Source organism: Anser anser (genome assembly GCF_964211835.1).
Source record: "Anser anser genome assembly, chromosome: 4".
Taxonomy (NCBI): domain Eukaryota; kingdom Metazoa; phylum Chordata; class Aves; order Anseriformes; family Anatidae; genus Anser; species Anser anser.
This window is the reverse complement of record NC_139724.1, coordinates 24,506,362-24,529,022: the sequence shown is the minus strand read 5'-3', so window position 1 is coordinate 24,529,022 and position 22,661 is coordinate 24,506,362. Positions and strand designations below refer to the sequence as shown.

Here is a 22,661-nt window from a genome sequence, read left to right as displayed (position 1 = left end):
TTGGAAGGCATCTGATGAGAATTCACTGCCCATGATTATTTCTTCTATTAATCACATTGACAGAAGACAGCATGAAAGCCCTAGCAGAGAATAAATTGAACAGCTTTCTGGCCCCTAGACAAATTCTTAATGCCAGCAAAGAGTTTTTGTCCTACAATAGCTGTACATTATCAACCACTGACTCTGAAACATGTATACATACCAACATCAGAGGCTAGTAGATTTTCTAGTGTAGTTATTATTAGAAATTAACATATTGATAATTTTAATAGACTATGGAAATATGTACTTTCAAAGATAACAAACTCTAAAACTCACTGTTAAGTGTCTAAGTGTCACTTAACTGTGCACATATACTCAAAGTATTCAACTGTTTTGCTTCCATTTGTTTCCAAAATGGATTAGACCAGTATGAATATCTGCATGCTTCCCACAGGCAAGAGGGACAAAGATTATTTCTTGCTATTCAGGTGAAGAGAGCAAGTTAATAATAAACCAGTGCAAGTCTTTCCCTTTCACCTCCCATTTTGTGTTAAAGCTAGCTATATATTTTGAATCTTTCACAGGTTTGTTTTTTCAAGGCATCAAGATAAATTCAGTTTATGTTTCATTTTTTAATTTGGGTCTTCTTGCTAGCAAACTAATTTTACTATACGTCTTAGAAATGATTACTCCAGACAGAAATAAATAAAGCTGCTGAAGTCACAAAATGGACCAGAAATAAGCAGCTGAAAAGGAGTAAAATGAAAACTCATGCTTCATGAGCAATCGCATGCAGACTGAAATAAATTCACATTCTTAGTGTAATATTAAGCCCATCAACTAATCAATATATAATACCAATTAATTATAATTTGTGCCTCAAATATTTTCAAAACTCTGCCTACCCCAATAATAAATGAACTGTCACTTGCGCTTATATCAATGAATAAGACTGAGTTTGTAGATATGATTAGGCAGAGACAGAATACATAATATCTATGGTCAACTGATTTTTGTTTCCACATTTAAATAACGATTTGCAGATGAAAGTTACATTCCACTCTAACACCACAGAAGTCTAAAAGCAGATGTCTCCTTTCTTCTCTTGCAAAATTTTGCATAAAAGAAGGAAGGTATGCTTCCTATACTTTTGAAGGTTTCAGACCTTTTATGAGAGCTAGTGGGAAGTTAACAGATTATACGTTGATAATGAGCATGTCAATCTGAACAGTCATCATTTATTTCTCTCTTGCTATTTACTTAAATTAGAATTACACTCTTCAGTAATTTAGTACTGCACCTACAAAAAACCAAGAACTTATATACAAATGAAATTAATATATCTATATAAAGCACAATATCAACCTAGTAGCAATTCCTCTAGGTTTGCCATACACCAACTTAGGATATGCTTATACATAAATGAAAACTTTAAAAAGGTAAAAAATTAAACAAATGAATACTCTTAACTAGCTTGTGTCAGACAAATTTTGAACAAATTTTGCCTTTTCCATCCTCTGCTTTGGTTAAGATAGAAAAAAATTACATCATAGATCAAAACAGTGATACAACCAGACACATTAGTCTAGATTAATATAAATCTGAGCCACTGTGACAGCTCTTGAAAGTAGAGTTAACTAGAGCTCAAAAATGTATAGTTTCCAACACCTTAAATTGAAATGGTACAATGCATTTATCTACTACAGTAGTTCTGTTGTACTTGCCTAGCAGTACGTTTGAGGTTTCAGTAAACTGTGAAGTCACAGCATCTTCAAAACTTGACCTTGATATTCATCTTTCTGTTTCAATTACCTCCAAGTGAAATCTTGCCCCCACTGGAAACAACAACAAAACTTTTGCTTGATACAATGACAGCCAGAATTCATTATCCCGTTATCTCGGTACTGTAAAGTTCTCTAAAAGGCAAGTTTTTTCGGTGTATTGCTTCTATAAAAATAGTTACTGTACATTTTATTTAATGTAGATTACAGAATTTTCTCAATTTGAAAACAACAAGGTCTGAGTCCTGGATCTTAGTCCAGTTCCAGTTACATTCACTATGTTCCGCTCCTGAAAAACACTGATTTAGCCTCCAGAGATGAGTAAGCAAGCATGAAGAAATTACACCTGCATGAAAGCACCTGACAAGAAATATAATATCCTATTTTATTCAATGAAAACTGAAGGATTTGAGTGACACTGAGGTGATGGGAGGGCGGATATAGAGCAAGGAAGATTTTGGAAAGAAATGTGAAAGAAGTGGAATTGTTCTTTAATCCTCTATTCTCTGCATATGAAGGGTAATACTTATACCATCCTAGTATACATAAGAAGAGTATGTGAACTCCAGATGTTGGGGTTTTGTTTTTGTTTTCATTTTTTTAATTCTTCAACTGAAGAATTAAACTGTCACTACCTGATATCATATCCCTTGGTATTGACTGAGTTATCATCCCATACTTACACTGCCAGCTTTCAACCTGTAATCAAGAGCAAATGATAGGAGAAGAAAGGCAAAAAATTCAAGAGAACTCCTGCCAAGGAGATGCTACAATAAGGTAGATTTAAACTTTAGAAAAAAGCATAGTAAGGCAAAAGGGTTAGAAAAAAATAATTAGCTGTGCACTTGGTCCCTGAAAGGCCACTCAAAGATAAAAGAAACAGAAGAGGGACTGAAAGAAGTAGCAAGGAATCGAAATAGGCAGGGACAACTGAAGTTCATGGGAGGACACAGCAAGAGCAGTAAAGAGATAACTTCACAGATCCAGAAGGGCGGAGATCAGACTCTAGTTCTCCCTCATGATCTAGTGCACAAGCAGTGAACTCATAGGACTGTCTTAAAAACAAAGTTCTAGCACAAATGGTAAATAGACTCCAGGCAACTTCTGGTCTCTTTCTCACAAAGCAGTGAGGTCTGTCCCAACACGTGCCACAGACCCTGCAGTGGCTGCATGCAGCACCATTGCATACCCCCATCCCGCTGTGTGCCCCAGGGAGCTCCACAGCCCATACATGTATCAACCTTAGCCTTGGCAGTGAATCTGAACTCATCAAATCCACCATGTCTGGATCCAACTGGGGTTGTCAGAACACGACAAAAAGACTTTTCTAGCCGAAGTGGTAACTTCAGTCTTTGTGTCTCAAAGCTGATGGATCCGGGCCTTAGCAATGCTGTGACATCTGACTACTTGAGACAGGGTCAGGTACCCTGTGAGACAGTGTTTCCTGCTTCCTGACATTAAAACACTTTGGTTCAGCCTTTATAAACATACATAAAGGAGCACTCAGCAACTGCTTTGCATGAATGCACGATACAAGCAAGATTTCAAATGCATGCAGGTGCCTCTGCAGCATTTTTAATAATGGCCAAACCTTTTAGCCTGAGCCTGACACTGATTTTGCACGAACAGCATCCTACTCATATGTTAGCCACGGCCTCCCACAGCCCTGTGAGGGGAGCCGTGGTTATGGACTGTAAGGGCACAACAAGGCCTGCTCTCTCCCTCCAGTCGTTTACAACAATGCTGAGACTCAATCCACTTCACCGAGCTTCACCGCACATCATTCTGCCTCATGGCATCTCATCCTGTCTCATGGCACCTCAGGCCTCATTTTCTTGTGAACCTAACTTGGGATTACCCCAAATTCATTGTAAGTGATAAGAGTTTGCAGCACAAACAAGGATAAATTTAAGCCAATTCATCACAGTTGTAGTAGAGTTCGCAATATATTCTTCATCCTTTCTACCTGCAAAGAGTTACTGAAAACGAGTAGAAAATATATTTACCATTAAAGACTAAAATTACTGCTGTTTTCTGCAATTAACTAAAACTAAACAAACTGAGTGCTTTGTTGTTATAAAATTTAAGCAACTCATAACAGTAGCTTCTGAGTCAACACAAATATTTCAGACTTCTTTATCTATTAGTTCAAATTAGTGCCAAGATATTTAGGAAAAAAGAAAGAAACCCAGTTCACAGGGTTTAATTCATGCCAAATGTAAGATGAGAATAATTGCTTCAAGTTTAATTTGAAATGTATGAAATAAATCACTTGAGAGAAAAGATGATTGCTATCTGTGAAATAGGAAGTGTTGTTAGTGGGACTGAATGACAGGATAGTTAATACCCTTCTCTTTCTCTTTTTATCTCCAAAGGCTACAAAGAGGAAGGAAGCAAGCAAGAGGGAAAACACAACATATCTTGAAACCAACAGGTCCGTTGACTACATGTTTTGTAATATCTGGGAAAGTTATAAATGTTAGTTCTCAGATTTATCATTTTAGGTTTTTCATTCACTTTGCACTTGATATTTAGTTATGCAATACGCTGTAGTGGCCTCTGCAGAAGACACTTTAAGACAGCAATTTCAAGCAAAATGTTAGCAGTACACCTTGGTTGTACAGGCCCATACGTTGACAGGAGTGACTGCTATATGACCTGAGCACACACAATGACATGCGCTGCCTTTTACAATGCAACTTGTATGTACAAACAGCAAGAATTCATTCCAATGGAGATGAAAATAATGTCTATCATCCTTCAGGGGAACCCAGAAAAAAAAAAAAAAAAAGAAATGGCAAAAATGTTGCTCACAGGAATAGTGAGCAGAAGTGCAAGGTGTTTGAGGGGTAGGAATCAAAACTCCTGAGAGGTGATAGGTGATGCATGCTGTCCTGATGCAGAGGCTAATAACAGGAATATGAGGTACAGGCAAGAGACTTAACAGAACAGTTATGAAATATGAAAAGGCCTATAATGTGAAAAAACAGCATTTTTAACTTCCAACACTGCTTTAAAATCCTCAGATAAGGTAGAAATTTCTGATTAAAAAACAATAAAGAAACAAAACAACAAAAAAACAACTGAAAGAAACTGTCCACATTTAATTAATAGAGAGAGGCAACCTTGACTTATCTTAAAGCCAAACTACAGCAACCGAATGGCCCTGATAGGTCTCTTCATTTTGTTTTACAGGGTGATCCTCTCCGGAACACCAACTTGAAAAGACGCAGCCAGTGATAGAATTGTCAGATAGAAGCTGTCTTTCTGATATTGCTGTCAGATAGAAACAATAGTGATAGAATTGTCAATTTCAGCAAACTTTTTTAAGAGTAATAGAATGAATCTAGGAACTAGAATCTAGCTAACATTAAAGGAGGATGGCAAGGATAATCATTAGAGGATAGTCACACCAGTCCAATAACTAAGATTAACAGCTGTATTCCAGTATTTTTAAAAGTTAACCCTAGATAATGCATGATCCTAAGAAAGGTGCTAACACTTTCCCTTTGTGTTTTGTATATATGGTTGTTCAATTGTTTCCTGGAGATATAATTAAAAAAACAATAATCTGATTCTGAAGTCTGTAGAGTACTGATAAAAGCTTACAGAGGTTAATGGCTTATGATTGCTAATATTTCAGAGCAATTTCCCAAAAATTCACAAGTCACATGGTTTTCAGTTGGTCAGTTTCTTTCTGGATCTCAGTAAGAGAGGTGGCTCAACATGTATAGAAGGTTAAATGCTATTTCCTGAATAGTTAGAATGTGAGAGTAATGAGTGAATCCTGTGTCCTTTCTGATGCTAAGACTGCTGAGGTGTGTCGGCGTCAGACAGTCCTCTTAAAGGTGGCCATGGTATGCTGCACAGAATTCCCGTCTGTGGAGAGGTTCAGCACACCTTGCCACCTGCCACGCTTTCAGAGTCCTTTTCCTCACCAGGCAACTACTCATCTCTCAGCTAAAGGTAATCTTTTTTCCCACCACTAATTTCTCACCTAAAGAGTGTGAAATGTCTGCAAAGGACAGGTCATATATGTCAGAACATCAGGTAGGACCACCTGTACATCCTCTTGTAACATCTGCACATCCTCCACAATACCTGCAAGCTAGTGTAACAGGGTGTGGGGTAGTGTCATTCAGAGGCCACTCAGGCTAAGTACAGGCACTAGCTAAAGAGGCTTATCGGGGTCAGAATAGACATCAGGATCACTTCCTCTGTGTTATAATGTCTTCCAGCATGGTTCCCACATGTAAACCAAAGCTGAGATTACGCTATAAAGCCACTATTTGTGACTTAAAATATTAAAGAGTTAGAATATTAAAATTTAAAAAAGACTGGACAAAATAAGTGCTGCATTTTTTATCACAAAAGATGAAGCTAGGGCTTTGGATGGGCAACAGATTCATTCTGCATTTTTATAGTCCTAATTTTGAACTAATTTGGTTTGCAATAATTGTACTCTGGCTTTACAAGCCTTAGCCATTTCCCTGTCCTCACTAGTCCTCTAGCACAGTATCTATTCTGGTCTATTTAGAAAGGAGAAACACATAATTGCATTTTCCAGACCTTTGCTCTTTCTGCCTTGAAGGAATCCTGCCAAACCAATAATACCCAGAGAAGGGAACAAAATATACCTTGGCGCTTTTTGGATTCTTAAATATTTGTTTTAACTAGCATCAACATGCCTTTAAAGTTATTTTTTCACAGTAGGCTAGAAATCCCACATATGTTTCTGAAGAAAAAAAAAAAAAAGGAAAAAATATAACAGAAAGGGAGGTGTTTTCCACCAGGAGATTCTGGTTAGTTGTTATCCGAATAAGAGGTGCACCAAAGCAGTGTACGGCATTATTTAAAAGGTGTTTATCAGAGTTAACAAAAAAAAAAAAAAAAAAGAGAGAGAAAGAGAATAGTATAGTTAACCTTACCTCCCTTCAGATGCCAGGAATCCCAAGCTGAGCAGCATCAAATCGGCCTCTGAGCAGAAAGCAGCACACTGTGCAGACCCTGTCTGTGGAAAAGGTATCCCCATGTTGGTCATTTGAGTCACTACAGGATTTTCTTAGAAGAAGACAACTCTATTAATTATTTCTACTGCCAAACAGAAAACAGATATTCACATGAGGACTTCTTGCTGCAGTTTTAGATAAAGGCAAGGGTGAAGATAGATAAATAGATAAAGGCACGTGATGTAACTGCCAAGTCCCAAGACGGGGCTGCCTGCAGGCTCCTCTCAATGAGCTGGCCGAGTTTATCCTGCAGCTGAGGGCACCTGCACCACAATGCAGGCCTGAGGAGACCTGGACTCTAGCAAACTGGGGTGCTCTGAGAGACTGCAAGATCTTGGGGGACTCCTGTGAGAGACTGGCTGCAAAAGCAGGTTAGATACCCACAGGCAAGCGCAGGTAATTGCCCCAGTCTCAGACTGAATCTCACCCCAGTGCGAGATTTTAGAGCTAGGGCCTCACTGTCAGCCAGGTTGGAGTAGTGAGCACCCTGGGTTGTTAAAAATGCTGCTTTTTGGAAAATACTGGTAACCATCAGCCCTAAAGAATCTGTCATTTTTCACTTCCTTAGGTCATGCAGAATCTCTGTGTTCAAAATCTAGCTAGTACAAGTTGTTACGGGCAAGTGGAACTTTCTGATTTTGTCTGATCTCATTTGCAAATGTTGGATTCTGTGACAAATATTCTACTTCCAGAAATTAATTCTAGGCAAACATAATGTTGTAACTACCAAGTGACAGCTTCAACAGTCCTGCCGAGGTGGCAGCTCCTCCCAAGGAACTCATTCTGGATTATTAAAGCTATTGATTTTTGACATAGCAGGGACTGTATGCATGTAACAAAACAAATACATGAACTAAATGTAAGGAAAAAAACTTCTTTCAAGTGTTTTCTTTTTTGACACCATTCTGTAAGCACTTCTCAGCAAGAATGGAGAAAAACCATCAGCAGCCCGATTCCTACATGGAATCCTTTGCTAGAAGCAGTTCAATAGTTATGATGAGGTAGAAAAGCACACAATCACTGCCAGGCAGCAGGATAATGATGTCACAGGATCACTAGTGGAAATAAAACATTCCTATCAAAAAAATAAAATAAATTTGTATTTGCTGACTCCCACCAGAGGTCAGTCACATCATAGGAATAAATCGAAAGTCTTCAAAGTTTTAAATACTCATTGATTCTACACACACTAGAAATTGAAACTCCATTTTTGACCCATTTAAAAGTTATATTTCTACTTGTTTTATTGTTTTATTCATATCTGGGATAAATGCATTCTATTTTGATTTAATAAAGCAAGTAAAGGAGAAACTATAGAACTCTGGTAAGAAAAGGAACAACTAGTTGAATAAACTCCAGTTTGGCTTTCAGTGATGGAAAAAGAGCAAGAGGCATTTCTGTAAAAACCTAAGGCTCTGGTAACTGTAACTAATGCTCCAGATAAGATTTTGTGTGACAGAAGTGGATGGCAATAAAACAGCACATTTCACCGTGATACATTTCTTGATCTCAAAGTCACAGAGAAGTTAGAATTAGGATTTGCTCTTAGTAGTGCAGTAGAGAGAGACACCTTGCATAAAGGAGTCTGTATGTATGCTGAGATTAATCACAACTCTTGGCAGTCAGTAAAAAATTGCATTATTTTTCTAGCTAAAGAAAATAAAACACAGCATAACAAACTTTGTAGGAAGGAAGAAATTACCGCAAAAATTTTCTGTTGGGTGGTATGTGTTGGAGCTGTATGCTTTCCATCCAGTAAACCAGAGATTCTATCTACTTCCACTCAATTTCTTCTGCTAAAAAATAAAAATAAATAAAGAATCTATTGGAAGTGTCAGGAATTACATAGTAGGACAGCAGACAGCACCCATCTCCTCAGGCAATGGATCCTTTTTATCCAGAGAACAGAATAAGTAGACAGTTCTTTCTTATTTGAACACTACCTGAATAAACTCCAACTGCAGGATGTTGAGTTAGTTTTAATTAAAGAAATAGAGAACTGCCTTTGGAGTTGTAGTTCCCCAATTTGTAGGCTATTCCCCCACTATTTGTATTGCATTGACATAAATAACAGCACTGGTGACACAGTGAGTTGAATCAGGAAACTGTTCTAACTGAAAAATAATCCAAGAAGAAGCAGTTGTTTGGTAAACAAATAAAGTTCCCTGATGCAAGTCACCATCTAACTGCACAAACAACTGGAGGAAGGAAAAAGTAAAAGAGGAAAACAGGCAGGTGGGAAGGGGCATAACTGAATAGGGCTACGAAGCTGGTGAAAGGCCTGGAATGCAAATCCCATGAGGAGCGGCTGAGGGAGCTGTGGTTGTTTAGTCTGAAGAGAAGGCTCAGGGGAGACCTTGTTACTCTCTACAACTACACGAAAGGAAGGTGTGGGGAGCTGGGGGTTGGCCTCTTCTCGCAGATAGCTAGTCATAGTGACTTGCGGAAAACAGACTCCACAATCAGTAAGATTGTAAAGTAGGTATGTTTATTCAGCGCTGGGCGGCACGGGGGGTAGTCCCGCCAAAGTCGTGCGCACCTGACGCGGCAACTTGCCTTGGTTATATGCAGTAAAGAGTTACATATGCATGAAGTTTCACAATACGCCTATACATATTCATAACCTGTCCCCGCTTCATATTAAAATTAGTTCCAAGGAGTCATTTCCATAAACTCCTCCCATCTGCGCTTGCGCAGTGTATTCTGGTGGTGGTCGTCGGGGGTCGTGGGGATGAAGATTGATGACTCTTCCTCATCACCGCTAGTTGACCTCTTGTCTCTGCGCAGACTCAGTTGCTTCTTGGATCTTGTCCATCCACAGGACCAGTTTCTACCAGTTTCTTAAGATAGGCTCACACTCTTATTAAGAGACTGACCTTGGTAAAGGGGCCCAAGGCTTCTTGCTTTAATTAATTTGCACAAGCACCATAGTTAGTCCTAGTTTCATGCCGTCAGCACTCTATCTCTACTTGATAAGATTCCCCTAACTCCCTCTCTCAGTCTCCCCTTTTCTAAAATGTTAGTAAATTCTCTAAAAGTTAGTAAATTATTATATTCTCCTAACTCCCTCTCTCAATAGGACTAGAGAGGATGGCCTCAAGTTGTTCCAGGGGAGGTTCAGGTTAGAAATAGGAGACATTTCTTCTCAGAAAGAGCAGTCAGGCATTAGAACAGGTTGCCCAGGGAGGTAGTGGAGTCACTGTCACTGGGGATGTTTAAGGAAAGGTTGGACGTGGTGCTTAGGGATATGGTTTAGTGGGTGACATTGGTAGTAGGGGGATGGTTGGACCAGATGATCTTGGAGGTCTTTTCCAGCCTTAATGATTCGATGATTTTATAAATGAACGCTGTTGTCCAGTGAACACCTGCAGACTGAAAGCCCACAAGAAGTACCTGATGGCTCCAGGTGGGTGGCATTAGGTCCAGAGGAGTGGATGTCCTGATTCGTTGCTGATGGGATTATTCTGTGTGATGTGGGCTCTACAAACAAGGCACAGATGCAGCTAAATGGCTCAGGATTCAAGACATCTTAAAATGCTTAACTTTTTCTATGATTGGACTGAGGCTGAGTAAATACCTTTTAACTGGAAATGTTTAAGTTCTTAACAACGGGAAGTTTTGAAAAATGAGAACTGGGCGCACAACCAGCCCCTTAGCCTCCACCGAACGCCCCGTGGGCTGTGCGGCCAGCGCCCCTCGGGGATCCTGCCGGTCCCTGGGGCACTCCCAACCCCTCCGAGCCGCCGCCAGCAGCGCTGCCATGACAGAGCAGCGGGCAACAGCCACCTGCCCTCCCCGCTGCCTGCCGTTAACGGCTCCAATCGGCGCGCGGCGGGGGCGGGCCACCCGGGTTGCCGGGGCGACGGGGCTGGGGCGCCCCTGCGCGGCGGCGGCGCTGGCGGTGGGGCTGCGGGCGGGCAGGTGAGGGCCGGGCCGCGGGCACCGGGGAGGCCTCCGGGGGTCTCTCGGGGGGGAGCCCGGGGTTGCGCTGGGGTTCGGGGCGCCCTGCTGCTGCGTGCGTAGTCTCCGCGGGTGTGGTTGCGTGGAAACGGACGCTTAAAATCGCGGAAACCGGCGGGGGAGCGGTCTTTGGAAGGGGTAAAAAGGTTGGAGCTGCTCGCCCTCCTTCTGGAGGGAAGGAGGGAGAGCTCTGGGGTTCGCCCTGCTTCCTTCAGCTGGGAGGGACAGAGCTGGATTGGGGGCAGAAACAAGCATGGAGAATTAAAAAAATTCTCCAAGTCCAAAAGCAAGGTACGCGCTAAGCAAACAAAGCTCACGAAGGCCAGCTGAAGCAGGCTCTGCAAATCAAGAAGTAAATATTTAAAGCTGTTTCTGATTAAATAATTCCTCTGATGTCTTAGGGCAGTTGCTTTACGGAGAACTGGTCTGCTTTGGAAGGCTTGAAAGCAGCAGGTGTGAATGACATTGAAGGCTGAGGGAGCTCTTTGGTTGCTTGGGATGCTGTAGTAAAGGTCGCAGTCCTGGATTTCAAAATCATAGGGGCACAGTGCTCTTAGTTATCTTAAGCACACCATGATGTATATATAACATGTATAGCTGAAAATTTGTTTTTGTTATCCAGACTGGCTGTTTCAGGAATATCTTTGATGGGCATCCACTCAGTCTTTCGAAAACATGTGGTAGAGAGTCCATTGTGCCTCTGATTCATTCTAGGGTTTAAATCTCTACTAGAAATGTAGAGCTTGCTGTTTATATATGCCTCGTTTAAAATTTTTGTCATAATGTTCTGCAGTTTTCTGCTATTCATAAGGCCGTTTAAGGGCAAGAGTTTTGATAATGAACACACACAGTAAATAATCAGATGTTCCTCCAGTATTATTTTGCCTATGTAATTCATGGCAAGCCATAATTCCTGTTATTTTAAATTAAAGTTGCTAACCTTTGCACTTTTTTGGTAGCACAAAAATAAGGGAAATTCCCTTAGGTTGTGCCATTTGCAAAGAACTTTGTGTCTTTCTTGCCTGACTAAAGGTACAGCTGCGTAGGTTACTGATATATATTTAAGGTTTTATGTTAGAGAACAAGCACTTTGTAGAGTCTGTTACATTAGCTTTTGGGTTTTGCATACCAGAATGGTTCAAAATCTTCAGTTAAGACCATAGACATCTTTGGCTAATTGTTGTAATCTATATGGGGACGTGGTGATCCAAAGAATTTGAGAAGAAACATAGGTGACAGAGAGTAATACTATTAATAAAGTATTAAGGTATCTTGCAGGCATTGTTTTACTTGATGATTTATTGCTAATGTATTAATTACTCTCCCTCACAAGATATCTATTATTTTCTTTCATCTCTTTGTTTCAACCATTGTTATTCTGTGCACTCTATTGCAGCAAATCTGGGAGTCACTGGGCAGCTCTGGCTATTTAAAGGACCCAAAACACAGTGATATGACTGTAATTTAGTCCTCTGCTATAAGGAAAATTTTCCCATAGGAAGAACAGCATAAGTCCTCATTGTCTAGTGATCTATTTAACTCTGTGGGCCAGTATTTATTTCCAACAGCACTAGTAGGAGATAGCGTAGGGAAATATTTCTTCTTCCTGCAGTCCTTAAGTCAGAATTGATGTGGACAATACTGCCGCAAATCCTAATGAAGATATGGAGTAACTTATATTTTGCTGTTTTGCTTCTTTGGTATATGCAGTAAAAGAAGAGATGTGAGCGTCAATACAACATTGAAATTACAGCAGCTGGTTATAAGAGCTGAGAATTCACCAGGAGGATATAGGTACTTAAGTGACATAGAGTGTCATTCAGGATAGCAGTTATTTATGGTAGCAGCTGAGCTGTGCTCTGGGCATTTGAGAAGGATGGAAGCTTTGTACGGTATTTTTTCCCCATTTAAGTACTATAATAACTATACCCTGGCTGAATCCATTAGGGCTGTTTATTCCTTATCCTGTTCTGGCACAAATTGGAGAAGTTGTTTTTGCTGCTGTGTGTGGCAATCTGATGGACTCTTGAAACCAATCTCTACCTGCAGTTTGTTTTAGTGAATGGAATTCATTGCATACTTTTGATTTATGTTTGAAGATCTTCAGTTTTGTTTCTGTCTTGGATATTGCTGTTTACATTACTTGCTCCAATTGCACAACCTGTTTTTTGCCTCTTATTCAGTAGCTTCTTAATGAGATGTAAACTTCCTAGCTTGCTGATAGCCTGGACCCTAATCTCTAGTTTAGACTTCTGTTTTTTCTTTTGCAATCTGGTTAAAGAATTATTTTGTTGTTGTTAGAGTTGTCGTTTTGTTTTGTTTTTTTTCTTCACATAGACAAATCAAGATGTGAGCACTAATTAATGCTACAGTTCTCATTCTCTTAAATTTCTTTTCTGGTTGCTGCCAGTTCTCTGAAAGCAGATGTATTGGGAGACTGCTGGTGTTGGAATGAGACAGGATAAATCAGATTCCAGAGATAAATTTCATAAATAAGTTGATATGCCAGGATATAAAATTAAGACCTATTCAAGTGGGAGGTTAGTGTTAACAGGGCTCCGTAATCGTTTGTTACTAACTACAGAATGTTTTCTGTACTTAACTTGCTAGTTCTGAACATGCAGGTGGTTGTATCCCCTTCAGATTTCCAGAAAATGAAGTGCAGTCTTGTTGCAGGTAAAGGGTTTTCTGGAGACAGTGCTTCCTTTGGGTCTTCTTGCTTCTGTGGTTGTTAGGGCACACGTGGCCCCTTCAAATGTCTGAACAGAACTGTTAAATCTGCAAACTGCCCTGTAAAAATTGTGTTTCAGAACATTATGTTGGAGACAAACATAATCCAGCATTGAGCTGTTTTCACAGAAAAAACATCTTGGTCTTGCCTGTGTCCAGCGTTACCTAGCTTTTCAAATTTGGATTGTCAGTTAGCATTGGCAGATCTGAGAGGGTACAGCTTGATCACAGACAGCTGGATGCCATCCGCACTTTTTCTATTCAAATTCTCAGCTCACCAAAATCTGTTAATGACTACAGAGAGATGATGAATAGCACAGGGACACAACCAAGCTCTAAGGGATTTTAAATACCTGCTTTGAGCTTCACAGATAGACAGAAGTATTTCTTTATTTTTTCATAAATTTTGTCCTACTTGTAAGTTATGTATTTGTTCTTCAGATGCTGAAAATTGGTTTTTGCAAAGTAAAGTTCTTGGCGTGTTGAGATAAATATTCTGAGGAAACCTTTTTTTATTTCTAATTTATATTTATCATTTCTATGGCAATTATTAAATAGCAAGTGCCATTATCTTAACATGCAAATCAGAAAAATACAGTTTTAAAAGTTATTATTAAAATTTTCTTTCAGATGTGTTCGTTATCACTCCAGTCAGAGACTTTCACTACCATTGTCTAAACTTTTTTCTTTGAAATACATGTTAGAATGGAATGACTTGCATTCTAGCTAGACACATCCTATGGATGTGATACAACAACTACAGGTAGTGTCTTTCTTGCTGTGTTAACTGTCTGCTTGTAAACAAATGGGTACTTAGCTTTGCGTAAGTCCAAATTTAGTACATGTGCAGTGATTATGTAACTGAGACAAATAATTCAGTATAGAATTAGCTTTAGGTTAGAAGGTTAGTTATAAGGTTAGGTTATAGCTTTTTCTCAACACATAAGCAGTGTGCGCTTTTTGTTTTTTTCTAAGAAATTTGAAAATAAGAGATATATAAATTTCCCATTTCTTAAAAGTTGTATGTGCTCTTCATTGAATTTGAATGGAGCCATCTACTGAGCAATAGTAACTGTGATACTGCATATGTACTCGTTTATATTTTTTCTTAACAGGTGTTAAAGTTACTTAAAAGGAAAAAGAAAAAAAATGACCAAAAGTTTCATTGTATTTGTTTTTCAAGATCCAATTAGGAAGATACGTGATCAAATCCAGTCCACTGCTATTGTTGGCAGCTAGAGCCTAATCTTCATAAACTGATGAAGCTCAGTCTTAAAAGAAGCTACAACTTTATCCTTGCACCCTTACAGGAAGGTTGTTGTAAAGTTCCGTCCCATTGCAAATCTGGTGATGATGGTGCTGTTGCATGTTACTAACAGCTTATTCTGATCCCTGTGGGGTGGCCTGGTCATCCTGTTTGTCATCTTGTCCTGATTAATCCATACAGCTTGTTGGGAAAGAGCAAACGGGGAGGGTGAGGAGGAAGGAAAGACAACTGATTAGAGCCCTGCTTACGTTTGTACCATCCGTAGCTTGGGATGAGTAGGGGGAAACCTAATTGCTAACTGACCTCGTGGGACATAAGATCACTGTGACAGGTTAGCTGTGTTGTTATCATGTAATTGTTTATTGCACAACCTTACTGTAAACACTTATTTTAGGATTTATTTTAGGATATTTAGGATCTATACATGCTTCTTACTCTAACTGTAAAGATTCATAAAGCATTAATTAGTAAATAAAACCTGAGGGTTTTTAACTGGTTTCTTTACTGTAGATACTGATACAATTATTTTACATAATGCCATACATATTATGAAAGAAGAATAATGCATTTCTATGCTCTTGTAACTTAAGTAGTTTTTTTAGATTTTTTTTTGTTCTTGGGTTTTTTTGTTTTTTCTTTTTTTTTTTTTGTCATGAAGACCTCGTTAATTCCTATCCTAAATTCTGTGGCTTCAAAATATGAGAAAAGAACTAATGCAAACTTGTAGCATGTTAATCTTTAGTATATAGTCAGTATATAGTTTCAGTGCTGTGACTGGGCATAGTATGAAATAACATCTACAACCTGGATTGACAGAGAATGAATTTAGTGGACTGGATATTCTCTCTTATGACGAAAAGGCTGAGAGAGCTGGGCCTGTTTAGCCTGGAGAAGAGAAGGCTGAGAATGGATCTTATCAATGTATGCAGATATCTTCAGGGAAGTGTCAAGATGATGGGGCCGGACTTTTTCCAGTGGTGCCCAGCAACAGGATAAGAGGCAACAGGTGCAAATGGAAACAGAGAAAATTGCTTCTGAGTGTGAGGGAAAACTTCTTTACTGTGAGGGTGATGGAGCGCTGGAACGGGTTGCCCAGGGAGGTTTTGGAGTCTCCCCTCTGGAGATACTCAAAACCTGCCTGGACATGATCCTGTGCAACGTGCCAACCTCAGATGCTCAGACTGGCTCTGTGATTTTTTTCACAGAATTAATTGAAGTGAATTCAGAAATGATGTGTAAATATAGCCCAATTATTTGAAAATCATTCTTAATTTTGAAATGTGCTTAATGCTACAGTTTTACAGCAAGCATATGTCAAACCTGACTGTTTTAAGAAATGATGTAGGCAAATGTCTGAGTATTTCTCTATATAAGATTTAAGCAGAAACCTAAACAATGGTTACAAATGTATTTGGAGAAAAATAGAAGCACATAATTGATTTGACACAAGATATCAACTACAGTTTATTAAATAATTGCAAGCTGTCTGGAAAAAGTGGCACGTTAAGATAGGGAGGTTTCTTACCCTCTTATTCATGAAAGTCTTTCGTCAAAACTGAAATGAGTTGTTGACTTGAGATGTTGCCAAATAACATGAGAGAACAGCATCAGCTTGTTTGTTACATCTGAAAATAATGATCTAAATGTCACTGAAATCTTCTATTCTTTGTTTTCTAGATAAGCTATGTATGTATGTTATATTTAGGAATATATTTTAGTGTATAGGGATTGAGGCCACAATACTCTTCAGCTTATCCTCTATGACACATCCCATTTCATGCCTTCGTAGAGGGCAGTAGCTTAATCTCTTAGTGAAAAGTTACCTGCACAAGTGTCCCAAAGATCAACTTTCATATCATAAACAAATGGAAGAAAATCATGAATTTTTTAAGTCTTGAATTTTGTAACTCTGAACTTTAACCACACATTTTGATGTTTTTATGCTAAAGTATCACAATTTACCATCACTTCCATTTTATCCTTGTCGTTTTTTTTTTTGATGCGTTTGTGTTTGTGCCTTATAAGCCAAACTTTGGGGCTAATTACTCATCGGTTTTATCTGCATTATTGAAGATAGTGAGCAGCTCAGGAAATGTCATTACACTGAAATTGTACACCTATCCTTATAATCATAAAAGTCAGAATGATTAAAAGCAGTTGTAAAAAAAAAAAAAAACCAACAACAATCCAAAACCTATCTCACTCTTGTTGGACCCTGTCTTAAAGGAAATTGTATAGTGTATGTGCTTTCTGTGTTGCTGAAGAGCCACACTTAAAGTAATCAGAGGTCCTCATTGTCAGTGAAGTAAGTCTTCATTTGTGAAGTCCAGTGAAATCCTCTTCTTGAAGCAAGAGGAAGCTTCTGATTCTGAAATTATATTGAACAGTTTGGTATTCAACTGTTTTGAGACTAACTTGACTTAGGAGTGCAAATAAGGATTAAAGATCCTTGTATATGCAGCTGAATGATCTGCTGTCGCTTCATGCTCAGTAGTTCTGTAAATATGCACATTTTCTGTTATCCTTGACAGATTATGCTCAGAAACTAGAGAAGCAATTTCATGTGAAGTCTCAATATCTGGGACTACAAATGTTACTAAGTGGTAAAGCTAAAAGAAAAAAAAAAGGCATAACAGAGTACAGACCTGATTTCCCTAATATACACACATTATGTGAAGAATTCCCAAACTTACTGGTTTGTGTGCTGTATTCTATGGTAGCACACAGCTGCTTACTACAATTGTGCTGATCACATCCTTCATAGGAGTTGCTTGTATGAGTAAGTAGAAATGAATGTTATTACCTCCTGTATGACCTACCCACCCAATAAGCTGTGTACTCCATCCTTTTCCTTTATCTGCTTAGTTTGTGTTCTTCTTCCTGAATCAGCAAGCTTCTATGAATCCCTGTAGCTTGTGGTTTCAGAGCTTGCAGTTGTGGGGTTCAGTCCACCTACACTTTATATAGTCCTTTGTTTCAGTAGGGGCTTGGCTTATGGAGCATCCAGGTGTCTTTGACACTGGGGAGCTAGACAGTATAGCAGGTGCTTCCTGTCTCCACTGTAGCTTTCACCTTATTAACCATCCCTTGTTCCACTTCTGTCTGTCCTCCTCATTCCAACTCGCTTGGAGATACCAAGCAGATCAAAACAAGAAAAAACATCTCATGGCACCAAGACAGAAGTTTTCATTTCTCTGTTGGGGTGGAGGATACCAGTGACTCAGTAAGCAGAGGAGGTTTTCAGAACCCACAGCTAGTTTAACATTATTACATTCTCAAAGGTAATGCTCCCAGCAGCAGCTGCTTCTTGCTAATCAGTGTCATGCTGTGAGAAGATAAAATTGGCCATAGGGTTGCAAGCTAAAGATCCTTCTAGATCAGAATCCCAAGGTGGTGACCTCTTGCCAGCCTACGGGACTGTCTGACCTGTTGGCGATGTGGATTTGAGAGTGCTGCTACTCTGCATCTCCTGCTTCACCAACACCCAGGCTCTCGTTGGCCTGACAAGCCTGTAACTCTCTCTGCAGTCTTCTGTTGTAGGTACCTTTTTCCTCCCAGTGCTGGGAGTTTAACACTGTGTTCACAGCAAGGTCTGCTTTGGTGCAGCTGGATAAACTTGGATCAGATTGTGAAAACAGCTAAGTTTGGGGAAAGACGTATGAAAAACCTTGTCTGGGACCTCCATCCACACACCTCTGCCCACTGGCTGTAGAGTAGTATTGAAGCTTGGGCCTGTCTTTGTCTTTTGCCCAAATTGTGCCATGGGGATGTTGTGCCTGGCCTTGCTGGCTTCCTCCCTTGGTTTCAGATTTGCCTTGTCCTTGTGAACCTGTCTGGTGATCACTGGACTATCAGCTGAACCTGGTTGCCATCACCAGCCCTCTTGACTACCAAGGGACTGTGCCCCTAATCAGCAAGGCTACCCCACTGTGTGCCTTGCTGTCACCTTTGGCTCCTGGCTTCAAATCCTTGCAAAGCAGCCTACTCATGATGCACCCTGTTAGTTTTATCACAAGCAGGTAAGAGCTTTTCTAATGGAAACTCATCCTCCAAGCCCAGACAAATGGATAAGGAATAAATATTGCACAGCTATGTGAAGGGGATAAAACAGAGTGTGATCCTGCATTGCCAGACTACCTGTGTGGAGCTGTAGAATTTGGCCTGGTTCATTCACAGCCCTGAGACACAGTCTCGATGTGACAGTGGGACTTGGTGAAGGCTGTGGTGGTCGGTCTGGACAGCACTCTTGAATACATTCTAATGTAAGTGCAGATGCAGAAGGTGCTAAGCACTGTGAAGTTATACAAAACAGCGTTACATCCAGAATGCTATTTTTGTATGCGTTTAGTTGGCTTAGTTTGCATATCTCACTTGCCTTATACAATGTGCGTGGCAATTCAAAAAAGCTGAAGTGCTGCATCTGGCAAGATACCAGGGTATGATCTTTGATTTCTCTAAAGTATGTTTTTATAATTGTATATATTTCTCTAGAAACCTTATATTACAACTCATAGCTATTGCAATTTCCACCCCAAATGATAAGCTAATGTTTGAGAGAATTAAACATTAACAGATCTTTTTGACTTGTATCACACAATGACAATATTATTTTCTTTGTATCATATGTTTACATATTAATTAATACATATGCATAAAAACTTTACTTTCTAAAATATAGTTACTTTATCAGAATTGTTCCCTAGGAGGTAAGTCCTGACTCAGAAAAGTGTAAAATAATTCTTAAATTTGCTGAGTACCTATTTCCAAAGGGAAGGTTGTGAAATATCTGCATCATAGCATTTTTCACTAAGCTGATATCAGCTAAAGAATTAAACAATTATTTCTGCATGAAATGAATAGGATTTGTGTTTTATTCCTTCTGGAATATTTTAAATAGATGTATTGGGCAATCTACTTTAAGGCTGTATACACCTTAAAGAAGTCTCTTTTGGTCTAATCTATTCAAATACCTTACTAATCACGGAATCACAGAATCGAAGGGGTTGGAAGGGACCTCGAAGGAAGGGACCTCGAAAGATCATCGGGTCCAACCCCCCTGCCAAAGCAGGCTCCTTAGAGCAGGCTGCCCAGGTAGGCGTCCAGACGGGCCTTGAATATCTCCAGAGAGGGAGACTCCACAACCTCCCTGGGCAGCCTGTTCCAGTGCTCCGTCACCCTCACCGTGAAGTTCTTTCGCATGCTGGTGTGGAACTTCCTGTGCTCTATCTTGTGGCAATTGCCCCTTGTCCTGTCCCCACAAACCACTGAAAAGAGGTTGGCCAAATCCCTCTGTCTCCCACACCTCAGGTATTTATACACATTGATAAGATCCCCTCTCAGTCTTCTCCAGGCTGAACAGACCCAGGTCTCGCAGCCTTTCCTCATAGGGAAAAATATCCAGTGCTTAAACAAAAACTCAGTTTTTCAGTTTGCTGTATTAGGACTTTGATGTCATGGTACCTTTAGTTGCTCCTAAAAGAGGAAAAGGAGACTTGCTAGCTGTACAAGTGGATTTTTGGTTAACTGCATGCTAAGTGATTTAGGAAACAGTTAATAATGTTAAGTTTAGTTATAGAAAATTAAGGGATTATATGGTTTGAGATTTTTCACATATCTTTATTGCAATATTAGTACATGGAATTTTACTTCATCCTCCACTGGATTACTACTGTGCCTACAGAAATAGTTTTGCCAGCAGTTGGAGACGGATGCAGGAATAGGCAAAGATAATAGGCCTGCAATGCATTTGCAGTTACTAGTCTTTCTTGTCTTATTTTTTTCATATATAATTGAGACAAAGCTTTTTGCTTTATTTACAGGTAATCATAACAGTTTTCAGTAGTTTAAGTTCCCATCCACTGTCACCTGAAGATTTTAATTGCATCTGTACGTATCTGAAAGTATCACCAGTTTGTTGAAAGGATAATACAGTATCTCTATTCATTTAGTCCATGCTGCCCTGATGATCCTGACACTAAATGTGAGCCGGTGTTAGGTTCTCTTGACAGACTCGTCGTACTAACGTGTTGGTGTTGAGACTGGAAAACTCAGTTCATGTATATTGTGGGACTGCTGTAGGCTTTGAACAGCAACAAAGCTCAGTTAGTGCTGAACTAGGGGTGATGATTAACATCATTTGGAAACCTGAGTAAGGTGCCCTTATACAGAGGCAAAGCAGCCTGAAAGCAAAGGCTTTCCTAAAAATGGTAATATAAATCTGTTTGAAATTATGATTTGAGGTTGTAACAAGCAGTAATAATGTGGGTATGATTCGTTTAGCATACTGTAAAATTTTCATTCCCGAGAGAGGTACATCAGTAACATCTTTATCATTTAGTCATAGACCAAGACTACTGTCAGGCATTTCTTCAGCTGTGTGAGTAGATGTGTCTGAATTAATCCTGTATTTCCCAGATATTTTATGAGATTGCAAAGTGCTCATAATTGCTCATTGCTTGTGGTTGAGGTGAAGTAAAACAGGTAAATATTGAGGCAAATAATCTGAAAAGTTTCAGTAGTAGGGTGGGAAGTTCGTTTTCGTTCTCATGTGTTTGTCTGGAGGACTACATGACAACAAACCATCTTTTGTTAGTTTGGGAATGCCACTTCCCAGAAATGTAGTGGGTGTCTTGATTTAATTTTTGTGTGTTTGTTTTTTTTCCCTGGGGTGTCATAATTTTGGACTAAGAGGTTAAAAAGTAAAAGTAATGCTTCTATTCTTCATTTGCCTGCTGTGTATCTGAGAACTTCTTTATGTGATAGCCTTAATGGAAACTGTGCTGGAATAGGACTGGTGCTGACACCAAGGTGCGTACTGGTATTGAGGGAATTCTGCTCTTTTAAAACAGAGTAACGTTGACCACCAACTCCGAGTTAATATCTGGCACTTCAGGCTGCTCTTTTCTCATTTTGCTATGTTTATTTCTTGATTGAACAATTCTAGCTTTTGCATTTATTGTATTAATAACTGTGGGGAAACAACTTGTTAATCCAGTCCAGAAGGGCATGGGTTGTCTGGGTTCTAAGCTTCTTAAGGAATTGGGATTTTTATTTTAGTTCTCTGGAATCTCTTGAGGATTTGATAGTTGCTGTAACCACACAGCTGGAAAGCTTTGTATGATAATGTCCTAAAGAGCACAGCTGATGAAAATGAAATGTGCTGCTGCAGTACTGAATTGTGGTGTGAACAATAAATCTTTTATTCCACTTCCCACCTCTTTTTTTTTTTCCTTGGTACACTGCACTGTCTGACATGAAACTCAGGAGCATACCAAAAAAAAATTATAATTAGCTGCAGAAATAATAAATAGTCAGATCTCTGAGACTATCCTGAGGGAGAGAAAAGAAGCATTCTGATGAATTAGGGAAAATCAGGCTTTCTAAATTTCCCAGCCCATGCTGGTGGCTGTAGACAAGCCTTTCAGGCTCTGCTGGCTGTGATGGAAATACAGTGTTTTTGTGGGTTTTTGTTTGTTTTTTTAATGTTGTTAAACATAGGATGTTCTGCATTTGGAAAGGTCGTGGCCACTCCTCCTCTGCCAGTTGAAGCCACTCCCTACATAACCCAAACACGTTACACTCCATGATTCTGAAGGTATTTTACATTTTAACACTAGCTTTTGTGCACTGAACCACATTTCAGTAAATTTTGGGGAAAAAAAAAAAGGAATATTTTTTTTAGGAGGCAAATAAGAATGATTCAAACAGCACCTCATTTTCAGAGCTCAGAAGCACTGTAAAATCGAGCTTGAAGCACTGACCAGCTTTAATTTAAAAGACAGCAATATATAATTCAGTAATTGTTTTAGTGCTGGTTTCTGTGTTCCAGTTCAGAATCCAATACATAGATAGCATGTAAATTGCTGCTAAGAGTTTTTCAGATTATATATTTAAGAATTTAAAGCTTATTGGTATAGAATCATGTCACAGTGT

General features: G+C 39.4%; 2 protein-coding genes across 12 annotated transcripts in view; one reads left to right on the top strand and one right to left on the bottom strand.

The window, feature by feature from the left end:
* The window catches only part of GPM6A (glycoprotein M6A), a 177,250-nt gene extending 168,618 nt beyond the window's left edge, over window positions 1–8,632 (bottom strand). For 2 of the 4 annotated variants that reach the window (XM_083835362.1, XM_083835363.1), the window contains exons 1-2: window positions 8,475–8,632; window positions 6,692–6,774 (exon numbers count right to left, since the gene is read on the bottom strand). The gene's annotated coding sequence lies outside the window, so the exon portion shown is untranslated. The remainder of the gene's footprint in view (window positions 1–6,691; window positions 6,775–8,474) is intronic. The other 2 variants (XM_083835364.1, XM_083835365.1) reach the window with 1 other exon arrangement.
* A 1,748-nt stretch (window positions 8,633–10,380) lies between these two features.
* WDR17 (WD repeat domain 17) overlaps window positions 10,381–22,661 on the top strand; it is a 62,135-nt gene continuing 49,854 nt past the window's right edge. For 2 of the 8 annotated variants that reach the window (XM_083835356.1, XM_083835352.1), the window contains exon 1: window positions 10,884–22,323. The gene's annotated coding sequence lies outside the window, so the exon portion shown is untranslated. Of the gene's footprint in view, window positions 22,324–22,661 lie in introns of all 8 variants that reach the window. The other 6 variants (XM_083835353.1, XM_083835358.1, XM_083835357.1 and 3 more) reach the window with 6 other exon arrangements.